Raw genomic sequence first — 9,731 nt, forward strand, 5'->3', positions numbered from 1 at the left:
AGGAAGATGGAGGGGCGGGAAGGAGGTTGGAAGGATGGGCGATAAAGGGATGGGAGGAAGATGGAGGGATGGGGGAAATGGAGAGATGGGAGAAATGGAGAAGCAGGGGAGAGATAGAGGGGTGGAAGATGGGGGCGGGGGGAAATGGAAGGATGGAAGGCAAAAGCTGGAAAGAGACGGGATGGAAGATAGAGGGATAGGAGGGAGCTGGAGGGATAAAAGATGGAGAGATAGGAGAGACCTAGGGATGGAAGATGAAGGTATGACAGGGAGATGGAAGGATGGGGGAGAAGGAGAGCTTGGAGATAGAGGGATGGGAGGAAGATGGAGGGATAGAGGGAGATGGGAGGAAGAGCCTTTGGAAGAGAGGAGAAATGATGGAAATCCTGGCCCAGGGGGAATGGGGTAGACGGAGGCCAAGTGGGCTTGGACCCCCTTGGGGCCCCCTTGGCAGCCTAGGGGTGAAGGGACAGGGCTGGCGTGGGACAGGGGCCCAGGGCCATCAAGTGCCACAGCCCTTGCTCTGCCCCCAGTGGGACCAGTGGTGCAGCAGGGCCGTGTATCCCCCACGTGCTGGGAGGAGAGGGGTTCCTGCACGGCACACGGGGCAAGCGCATCCCCGGGCAGAGCCCCGCAGGGTGGGATGCCTCGGTGGAAATGCATTAGCTCAGGAGCAAAGCAAGGGACAAACAGCAAAGCAGATTTCTGCACCTGCAACACGTATGTTGGCTGCTCAAGAATCTGTGGTTTATTAACATCATCTCATTTAATGGGAGATGGCGTTTGAGTCCTAGGAGGACAAGGAAACCATAAGTAATCTCCTTCGGTAATACCATGAAACTTCCTTTGCATAAGAAAAATAACATGTCGTGGTCAGAATATTTCTACCTGTGTCAGCTGGGTGATCAGAAGGCTAATGCAAAATTTTCCGTGTCCCAAAGCCAAATACAGGTCAAAAGAAAGCTAATTTGGAATTAAGCTATGTAATAGTTCAGGCCAATTTTATGGCCCAGACCATCCTTCCAGCTAAATCAGGTACCCTTAGGTACTCTTATGAAGGTGCTCTTACCTTCACAGTTTAAGGGTTAAAAACTTATACATCACGTCGATTAAAATGTTACTAACTTCTCATTAATGCTTAAAGGGGGACTTTATTTTTTTATGAATGTTATAGTTCATTGATATTTTCTTAGAAATATGATAGGGAAGATAACTTTTACTTTTATCCAGCATTCCATGAGCAATTTAAAATGCACTGAGGGCCAGAAAAAAGAAAAAGAAACTTCCAAGAGGACGGCATTAAGACAGCATTTAAACAGATTGGTCCGGCCTTGTTTTGGGACAGGAGTAGTAGCGTTACCCTGGGTCTGGTTGTGCTGGGGATGGACACCGAGTGCGATAACACATAGGAGGGATGGGTATATAAATCCCTTATTCTTCCTATCCATATTTTACTGCTTTGCCGAGAAATAATCTCGCCTTTTCATACAAGGGCTGCAGGCAGCCTGGAAACTGTCCTTAGCGGGGCAGAGCCTGCATTTTGTAATGAAGGCTTCAGCCTTCGTGGAGACGGAGCAAATCCCAGGTCCCTCCGCCGCCCGGGCCAGGCAAGCGTGTGATGGAGCTCTCCTCTCCCCATTCCCTCTCCCATAAAGTGAATTTGAGTTTTCATCCCTTTTTCCCAGGCAGGGAAAAGAAAACCAGGCAGTGCACCGTGCTTCACTTCTGCAATGAGACAGAGCCTGATGGCCCATCGGACTATAAATAGTGCGGGGCGCAGGTAGGAGAGAGGGCTGTCAGACCTGGCTAATCCTGGCTCCATTAAGCCACCTTATGCCCGGCCTCTGAGAAGCTTAAAGCCACAGCTGCCTGCCCCAGGTTTCACTGCACGCCCGCGGTCCCCGTGGGCCATCGAGCTCAATTGTCACGCCAGAGCGAAACCATTTTCCCTCCTGGAAAACAACAGTGGCAACCTGTCCTTGAATGTTCATCTATGTAAAATAAAAGAGACCCGAGCAGGCAAAATCGGGGGGTGAAGTTTAGCACCTTGTCTCCATCCATCTGGCTTTAGATTCAGGTCCCAGTTGAAACAATTCCTGTTTATTTAGGCTTGATCCCATCCCCCTCCTCCCAAAAAAAAAAAAAAAAGCATCAGCAAATGATTTGGGATCACTCAAGAAAAGGGAGATCCCCCCAAAGGGAAGGGCAGCTGCACACATGCATGGCAAGTGCCTAGTGCCCCTTTCCTCATCACCTCAACCCCATCCAGCCCCGCAGCCCCTGCCTGAGGACAGAATCATAGAATCACAGAATCATTTTGGTTGGAAAAGACCTTTAAAATCATCAAGCCCAACCACTAGATCATCACGCCCAACCTTACAGGATCTGATGCTTTAAGCTGTGCTAAAATTCCCGTTTGCCCAAACGTAATAACTGAGGGGTTTTTTTGTTGTTTTTTCTTTGCCAAAGAGGCCCTGCACAGTGTGACTGGGAGAGTGAATAATCCGCAGTGCCGGTAATTTGTATGTATCTGGGATGCAAACACCCCAGGCTGCCTGCCTGAATTTGCCGTCACGCTGGGGGTGTTTCTTCCCGTGAGTAACGCGTTCAGCTAACTGAGCGCTTGTGGGTTTGTCTCCACAAAATGCACCAGGTCCCCTCTGAAGGTGGGGGTTCGGGCAGAGCAGGCAGCAGCCACGAGGGATGCCTGCCGTGATGCTGCCCCAGAAGCCCTGCCCTTGCCAGGGAAAAGTCAGGGCTGGACATAGGAATGGCTATAAATTGCTATTTTCTTCCTTCTGTCCATGCAAAGCAATAAAGATATTTTCCCTGAAAGGAAGGGGGTTGGACTAGATGACCTCTAGGGGTCTCTTCCAACTCAAAACATTCTATGATTCTATGATTCCATGATTCTATGATTCTATGACTCTATGATTCTATGAAGAAATGCATGGCCTCATGCAACAGCCATCGGTGAAGCAGATCAGAGCGTGCAGGGCAGCAGTTGTCCTCCAAAGGGCAGCTTTATGGAAGGGGCGAATGCTGTTAGGTTTCCGTCTTCCCATGGTCAGGGTTTCAGTTCCTTCCACGCCAGTTTTGGAGACTTTGCAGAGGCTTTGCACCCCAATGTTTCAGCATTTACCATCGCTGGAAGTGATCAGGCTCAAAACACCGAGACATTGGCCATCCTCTCCTCGTCTGTACAACATCCCATGGCAATCCCAAGTATTGAAGCTAGTGCACATAAAACAGGCACTCCCATTTCAGTTAAACCCATCTTCACCAAAAGGGCTGTCAGGCTCTGGAATGGGCTGCCCAGGGAGGTGGTAGAGTCCTCATCCCTGGAGGTATTTAAAAGAAGGGTAGATGAGGTGCTTAGGGACATGGTTTAGTGGTGGGATGGCAGGGTTAGGTTAAAGGTTGGACTCAATGTTCTTAAAGGTCTTTTCCAACCAAAGTGATTCTATGATTCTAACTGGGGTTAAGACAGGATGGGATTCCCCACTGCATCTTCCAGAGGTTTCTAGAGCACCTTTACATGGGATTGGATTTGAGGTCACCCTTTCCAGGCCCCCATGATGATGTGTCGTGCCTCTCTGTGTTTGCCTGGCAGCACCCCCGGCCCAAGGCACCAAACAGGAGAAGATTTCATGAAACTTTTAACGTGAGCAGGTTTCTCAGCTCGTGCTCATGCTGTAGACCCGGAGAGTGGAGCTGAAGACAGAAATGATGGGACAGAAAGGCATGGGAAGGAGGAGGAGGGGAGTATTTTGAGGTCCTGCACTCAGTGCATGCTGCTGATCCCTTTAAATTGGAGCCGGAGGTTTAAAAATAAACTTTGGAGGTGATAACAAGATGCCCAAGCCCTCCAGCCACCCGGCCAGCTGGGGATGGTGTCTGGTGTCATCCCTGCTGGGACAGCAGCATGCCTTGTTCAAGGCGGGCTACTCCAGGCTGCACCCAAGGGCTCACCATCGTGCTTGCACCACTGGGACCTGTCCCCCAGAGTTTTGGTGTAGCCACAGCCATTGGGTGCCCAAGGCGATTTGAGGTCGCAGTGCTGAAGGGACAATGCTTAAAGGCCTTCAAAACTGTTTCCATCCATCCTGGGCGTGGGTGGTAGCACGTAGCTCCAGGTGTGCCATGGGGATGCTCCTCCAGAAACCCCTTTTCCACCAAACGGCTGAGTTACAGGGTCAGGACAGGGAAATCCCTCCACCCCACAGCAGCCATGCCCCATCGCCAGTGTTTGTAGGTCTTCACACCTAAAACTTGGCTCTGCCGTGGAAAGCCTCTGGAGCCGTGGGTGCCAAGGCAGCTCCCACGTCGGCTCCCGGCACCCAGGTTCCCCTCGGAGCACAGCAGAACAGCTTCTCATTTTAATCACTATTTAATAACGGCCGGACATCACGTGTTGATGGGGTGAAACCCCTCCTCTGGTGGTAACTCACCGGCCATAATAACTCTCCATCCTTTATTAAAATACCGCATTCAAGCAGTGGATGTTGCTCAGGCTCAGCATTGAGACTGGAAAGCAATGCAGAGATGTCCCCAGGGTGCGAGGGGCAGCGCGGGGAATGGTCTGCTTTAGGAGGGGGGTTGGACTAGGTAATCTCCAGAGGTTCCTTCCAACCCCAACCATTCTGTGATTCTGTGAAGATTGCCCCGGAGGGGCTGGGCCACCCCCACCCATTTTACCTGCCCCGGTCAGTGGCACCTTAAGCTGTGAATCCTTTTGCAACGACGCAGGGGAGCAAAATCTCTGCATGTGGCACAAATCCCCGGTGAGCCGGGAGCCCCACGCAGCCCAGGGACCCATCCACCACCTTTCTCCCCAAAGCCGGCCTCGGTGGCTGCCAGTACAGATACCAGCCTGGCAGGCTGGGCTGATTTTTAATTCCTTTCCTTAAGAAACCACAACGTACACATACCCTGTACCTCTACATCCCCAGCAAGCAGCTTGCACGCTCTCGGCCCAAATTCAGCCAGGTTGAGAGAGAGGTGGTGGTCTCAGAGATAAAATTATCGGAACCTCATCCCTACGAGATGCGGCTCCTCCAGCACCTTCTGACGCTGCTCCCTCGCCCCACCTCCCCGAGCTCAGCAGCACCCCAGGGGTTATAAGATGCCCTTGGGTGCTGCACATCCCCAGGTCAAACGCAGCAGCTCCTCACCTAAACTCGGATTTCCTCTGAAGATTTTAACTCCTGCACTGCTCTTCACCTCCCTCACTGTCATTTTAATATTGCTATTCTATTTCTTCCCGCTCTCTGAGATGCTGCTGGCAGCCAGGAGGCTGTGGAGGATAAAATGGCTCAGACTGAGCCGCTGTCTGTCCGGGAAGCAGCCAGGGCGGACATTTCCACACTCTGAAATCTTAATTTTAACACCGGGGAGGAGAAAAACACCACTTCAAATGCATCTCTTTAGGGACACCCTGACATTTCTGATGCCTGGATGTAGCATCTGCGAGGGCTGTGAGAAGCTGATGCTGTAAACCTCCCCGTGTGCAAGGAGGGGACAGACCCTGGCCTAGGTCAAGCCTAAGTGAGATAAGAAACCTCTGCCCTGTGGTTTAATGCTGTTTGCAAGGATGCTAGGGAGCTCCTGGACCTCACTGCTTTTACAGCATGGGAGTCTGGAGCCATATCAAGCTACAACAGATTGATGCATTTGTTTTGGCAGGCGTGCACATCTCTGAGTTAGGAAAAGCCTGCATTAATTCTGGGGACGGCTTTTCTTATTAAACCATGGCCACAGAGTGAAAAGAGCCCTGGCTGCTCATATCTCCTGATCGCTTTAGTCGAAGGGCTGTTCATGGAGATACCTGGCTATCGGCACAAGCTTTGGGTGCATCCAGAGGGAGAAATAAGTATCAGGGAACTTAATGAGAAAATTTGTTGGCGAAGCAACCCCCATCGAAGCCCGAGGATTTATATTAGCGAGGAATTTGTTTGCACATCTCTTGAATTCACCGAATGGTAGTGAAATCTCCCCCGATCCCACAAAGGAGATGCTGGTCGAAGGATTTTCTGCAGAGATGGGTCCTGCTCAGTGCTGCTGCTGGTTTCTGCAAGGGGATTTTCCAGTTTTCCCAGAGGAAAAGACGGGCCAGAAGTCAGGAACTTGTGGGACCGCGTTCACCTAAAGCCTCCGGATTACAGCAGGCAGCCATAGTCCCTCTTCACTGCTTTTTCCAAACCGGAGACACCCCTCTTGCACAGGCACATCAGGCACTTTGTGACTGCCCACCTAATTCACTCCACAATTTGCACATTTGCAGATTGAACTCAGAATTCAGGGGGGCCCTGATGCCAATTCCCTGAGCCTTTTGGGAAACCAGCCCCGGATGCCTGTACCCCTTGGGGCAAACTGCAGGCGAGGACAGCAGAGCTGTTCCCATCGCTGCGGGGACAGTGGTGCAAGCCCCGATCTGACTTGGGTTTATTCTCCTGCCAAGGTGGCGATTGGGCCGCTTTGCTGCATATATCCCAAAAAGGCAGAGCACGATTTCCAGCCGACAGGTAAAACACCCGGCTCTTGTTGTGCTTAAGGAAAGCCACCCCTCACATTTCCAGGACAACCCTTTTTCCGATTTAAACGTGCAGGCAGAGGAAGATGCCCAGGCATCTGCATCGGGCCATGACAAGACCGTGGCTTTGGTTTCACAGCCGCTCTTGCTCTGACCTGAGGGTGGCTGTGAAGGCTCTGGGCAGAGAGAGGATGGCCCTAATGTAGTGTCTGGGGTGACCATTTTGGCTGGGTTTTATCCATAGGTGGCAGCAGCTGCTTGCGCTGGGCGGACGCTGCCCAAATCCCAAACCTGGCACCGAGCAACACAGCCGGGAAAATGCAGCGCAGGAGGAGTGGGAGAGCAGAGCCTGAGCACAGGTCCTGCCTGCTCCCTCCACTGCAACAGAGGGAGAATCCAGCAAAGCCCTCAGTGATGCAGGATCAGGCCCTGTAGCACCATACGAGAGCTCAGGTCTGCGTGCCTGCCGTGCCGGGAGCAAGCGCTGCCTTCTTACTGGCGAGGAAAATTGCTGCGTGCTCTGGTGCAGGGTGGTGGGGAAGAGGCTGCTGGGCGACTTTCTCACCATTGACCAAATTCCTGAAGCCACTGGGATGTCACATCCCCAGAGGGAATCTGGCAGCAGCGTTAAGCCTTGTTGGCTGGGCATTGGGGTGCCCATCGTCCCCAGCATTAGGTAACACCCATCCATGATGGCCCTGACACCCATCCGTGATGGCCCTGACACCTATCCGTGATGGCCCTGACACCCATCCATGATGGCCCTGACACCTATCTGTGATGGCCCTGACACCCATCCATGATGGCCCTGACACCCATCCGTGATGGCCCTGACACCTATCCCTGATGGCCCACAAGGGCTGGCAGTAGCCAGAGGCAGCAGCTCCTTCAGCTCCGCAGCCTTTGCTGGCTTCCAGATGTTTCTGCCAAGTAGGAAATGAGACATGAAAGGTGATTGCCCAACAGCACGCACCACCAGCAGATAGCAAAAGCCAGTTGCCAGCTGTAGCGTGGAGCCCAGAGACCCAGGTTTAAAAAAAAACCAAAACCAAAAAAGGAAAACACAGAACCCTTGCCCAAAAGCGAACTGTAAGGAGAGTAGCAGGCAACTCAGAGGCTCTAATCAGAGGAAAACTGAAGAGAAAATCTATCCAAATCTTGTCATCTGCTTGCTTTTAAAAACAACTGATTCTCGATCAATACAAATGAAATTTCTCTTCCCCTCCTCAACACAGCCAGGTAGGCTTTGTCCTGGGAAACCAGACTGGATGCTCCCTCTGTCCCCCCCACCCCGGCGGCTCTGTCCCACCAGCGCCGCTCCCGCTCCATCGTTAAGGCAAAGCGGATTTGGCTTTGGGATGAAGAGCAGAGCAAGACACGTTTTGCTGGAGGCTGTCGTTCATCCACGTGGGGAGATGACCTCCCCTGGACCCCCGAAGCCCCGATTCACGCCCCGTGGCTACGGGTGCAGCATCGCGGCCCCGGTGCTATCTGCTTAATGAGCTGATGCTTTAAAAAGCGGCCCCAGACGTGGGTGTGAGCGGTGTCGTTGCACAAAGGGACTCGGAAGTGTTTGTTCATCTCTGCTCCACCATTAATTAAAGCAATTAGCCCGCTCGGGCTTGGTGGGGTACAAAGCCATCCTGTATCCACCGGGAAAAATATACCCCGTTCTAGAATAGACTATACCAATATACTCATTGCTCTGTAGGTTATTAGAGGGAGTTAGGGTGCAGGGGTGCATCTCTCAGGAAGGATTTGGGGAGGAATCTGAGAAATCACACCAGCTTCCCTAAAACAGAAGCGCCTTTTCAGATCTGAGGCACACGATTTTTAGCCTTTCTATTTTTCCCCTCCAGGCCAGAAAAATCTTCCAAGCCTGTGCCCTAGAGCTCTCCCTGCTTTGCAGCTGGCACGGCTGGGGGCGAATGCTGCCCAGCAGGGCCGGCCTGGGGGTCCCAGGGACCCCAAAATCAACCCCCTGATCAATCCTGATCATGAGGCAAAGAAGCGAAGCCTAATGCTGGGCACGAAAACAACCACGTGGCTGTTTAAACTGGTATTTGTATATTCAAAGTCCACCCCAGCCTTTAGCCAACTCCTTCCCTGGAAAGCGCTGAGTCAGTACCATCAGTGGGGAAACTGAGGCACGGCTGGAGCCACTTGGTCCCGAGCTGGATCACACATGCTCTTGTGTTGGTCCTCAAACCTCTGGGGTAGACTTTGGAAATACACACTTTATTTACAGCCCCGTGGTGCCAAGGCTTTCCCCGAAGCTGTCCCGGATGATTTCCTGGGAGCGTGCATATGGGCTGTGCACGGGCCAAGTGCCCATCCCAGTGGTGATGGCAGGAGCGTTGCCTCAGCGCCACGGGCCAAGCGGGGGGATCTGGGGACACGGGTCACCTGGAGCGTCCCCATGCCGGCGGGGTCTTGCCCTGCTGAGAAACACACCCCCCAGGGCAGCTCGGCCCTTTTGCAGCCCCATGATCTGCACGGGGAGATCAACGTCCTCCTGGAGCAAACCAGCACTGCCAACCCTGAAGCCGGCCGCTCGCCCCCGCTGCCTGAAGGAAGAAAAATCCCAGGCTGGGAGAGGAACGAACCCCATTGCGTGACGAGCTTGTGCAAGAAGCACCCCAGGCTGGGAAATGGGCTCCCTCCTGTCTCCAAACCCTAAAATGGCTCAGAGCATCATCTCCCCCCCCAAAAAAAACCCCTGCCGTTTCCCGCAGCAGCACCCAAACTGCAAGATTTTATTGCAAACCCTCCGCGTGCCGGGCCGCAGCACGCTGCTCTGAAGTTCTCATTGAATTTGGGAGAGAGAACAAATGAGCAACGCTTCAGCTATAGCAGATCCCAAACCGCCTTGGCGGCGGTCGCGCCCGGCTCTTGCATCGCTCCGGAGCGCTGGTTTGACACTTAAAAGCGGATTCACTTTGTGTCCTCAACCGCGTTTCCGCCCCACGCGGCGAGCGGTTTTCGGTGCCGTTTTGGTTTTCCTCTTCCACAGATAGGGCATTGCCTTGGCTCTCCAGGGCTGGTTCCCTGCCATCCCGGCGGTCCGTGGCACAGCATGGACACCGCGTAATAGCGGGACCCACACACGGAGGGGCTGTACTTCGGCGCGAGCTGTACTTGGACCTTGCTGCAGGCTTTTTTCCCCTAAAATAAAGCCTTCTCCCCCCCAGGCTGAGGC

This window comes from Egretta garzetta, unplaced genomic scaffold (assembly GCF_000687185.1).
Source record: "Egretta garzetta isolate BGI_Z169 unplaced genomic scaffold, ASM68718v1 scaffold84, whole genome shotgun sequence".
Taxonomy (NCBI): Eukaryota; Metazoa; Chordata; class Aves; order Pelecaniformes; family Ardeidae; genus Egretta; species Egretta garzetta.